This window comes from Oratosquilla oratoria, chromosome 43 (assembly GCF_046742065.1).
Source record: "Oratosquilla oratoria isolate Oo_2021 chromosome 43, ASM4674206v1, whole genome shotgun sequence".
Taxonomy (NCBI): domain Eukaryota; kingdom Metazoa; phylum Arthropoda; class Malacostraca; order Stomatopoda; family Squillidae; genus Oratosquilla; species Oratosquilla oratoria.
Genome location: NC_134819.1, coordinates 31,160,317 through 31,162,816, shown reverse-complemented (window position 1 = coordinate 31,162,816; position 2,500 = coordinate 31,160,317).

The window sequence follows — 2,500 nt, the reverse complement described above, 5'->3', positions numbered from 1 at the left end:
TCTCCTCCTTCAATTTTCATCAATATTCTTCCTTCGCTCCTTCACCATCCCTTTCCTCGAGTTTTGCGTCTTGAAACCGTCTATTCTTTCTGCCGCCAGGCGATTTTATTCAGTTAAGGGGGAGGCACCAATCCTCAACAGCGAACGGGTTGACGTGTGTGTAGATCCTGTTTTAGCACAGATTCAGCGACTCTTGAATAAAACCAAAGGTTGGCCAATGTCTGACCTGGACGGGGTGTGGATCAATTGATCCCTCCTTCTTCCCACCCCCTTCCCCCCTCCCCACCCCCCTTATCCGTCCCCCCCCCACCCCCGGGGGGGTGGGAACCAGGGAGGAGAGGAACTCCTCCCTTTATCTGGATAAGGATTACAAATGAAGAACATGCGGACAGGAGACCTTTTGGTCCATAAACTCGGTCGGATCCAGGAAATAAATTGATAGGAATTAAATGGTACGACGTCTACCATGATAAAGGTTATAATGTGTCACATGGTCTCGATAGGGATTGGTCATACGGTGGTATTCTTAAGAAAATCTTTCCTTATATAAATCTTATATAATTCCTTGGAAGGGAAAGATTTATATAAGGAAAGGATTTTTTAAAGAATACCTCCGTAAGATTTTTATGGTGGTATTCTTAAGAAAAAATCTTTCTTTATATAAGTATTTCCCGTCTACGGACTAACATAATATTTATATGTGGATTTTTCTTTTAAGAATGCCACCTTAAGGTTCTTCCTTCTTTTGCTTGCACGAGATCCTGTAACGTACATCCTACGGTGCCACATGGCGCCACATGGTGCCACATAGCGCCACATGGTGCTACATGGTGCCACATGGTGCCACATAGCGCCACATGGTGCTACATGGCGCCAAATGGTACCACGTGACGCCACATGGTGCCATATGGCGCCACATGGTGCCACATTGCGCCACATGGTGCCACATGGCGCCACATGGTGCCACATGGCGCCACATGGTGCCACGTGACGCCACATGGTGCCACATGGCGCCACATGGTGCCACATGGCGCCACATGGTGCCACATGGCGCCACATGGTGCCACGTGACGCCACATGGTGCCACATGGCGCCACATAGTGCCACATGGCGCCACATGGTGCCTAGATGTTTAATTGATGGTCTTCCTTATTGAGTCATAACTTCAGGCGATTTCTATCAGCTGAAGGATACCCGTTTCACCCTTCCACTGCATTTCCTTTCTTTACCATTTTCGTCATTTTAGTTTTGGTTACCTTCAGATGATCTTACTCAATAAAGCGATGCGTTTTAAGGCTTTATTAGTTTATTATTATAACTAACGTCAAGTTAATTAAACAAAGAAAGTCTACGGCAAACGAACGCAATGTTTTATGTTTCCGTTTGGGAACGTAAGAACATAAGAATGAAGGAGACTGCAAGAGACCATAAGGCTTACACTTTGACGTATTTATTTAGCAAATAAAATATACACAAAGACTAAAGTTACTTTCCATCAGTTTTGAAGGCGACTCCATTGTAATGTTTATCACGTTAACATGTCTGCCTGGGACCTCATCCACGGTACGATCCGGTCGAATCCGACCACATTGGATCGTGTATGTCAGTCAGATGGGATCCTTTAGTCTGAGATCAGCCGACATGATTTGAACTTAGTGAATCTACACGTGCTTGGGTACTCTGTATTAAGATGGATTGAATTTAGGTTAATGTTATCTGCATCTCAGTGATATGTATATCAAAGTACTAATAGATATATGCTCTTCTACGGATATTCATCTTTTTCCTTATTTTTTTTTATTCTTTTCTTAGTCACTTGTTTTTATAAAAATGTTATAAACAGGATGTGCAGGTACGGTTGTGGTAATCTAGCCAAATTGAGATATAATATACACTGCTCATCTGTTGTATGTTCGCAAGCATGCTGGTCTCACATTTCCTATGTTGTGGGTTCGAGTCTTGCAATGACTATCCCCTGCCCCAGCAATCTAAGTGCATAGGCAAAAACTGGTGACGGCTTCGGCCGCAGGTACGTGCCTCCTGGCGTAGGCTCCTTACCACCATCATATCATAATGAAGCACATATTTTTTCTTAGGTTTTACTTATGTGTCATATATTATTTTTTCTTATTTACACTTTAATATGTTATACTTCAGTACTCCCAAATGTCTATTCCTCATTACACTCTTTAATCCACCAAGGCATTTACTCGCTTCACTCAATCTACATTCTACCTCCACTTTCACTCCACCTTTCCCTGCCACGTTTGCACCCAAGTATCTAAAACTATCAGTGGGTGGGAATGATTTTATGCCTTTTTCTTTTTGGCTACCTCCCTGGTAAGGGGAAAAAGCCTTGGTATATGTATGTATGTATACTTCAGTACTATTTGCACATGTTTATACATAAAATGTATTTTTCAAATTTAATTTATTGTTATCTATTTTTTATTTATATCTAAGGTGGTTATATTTTTGTACTATTTACGTATATATGTTT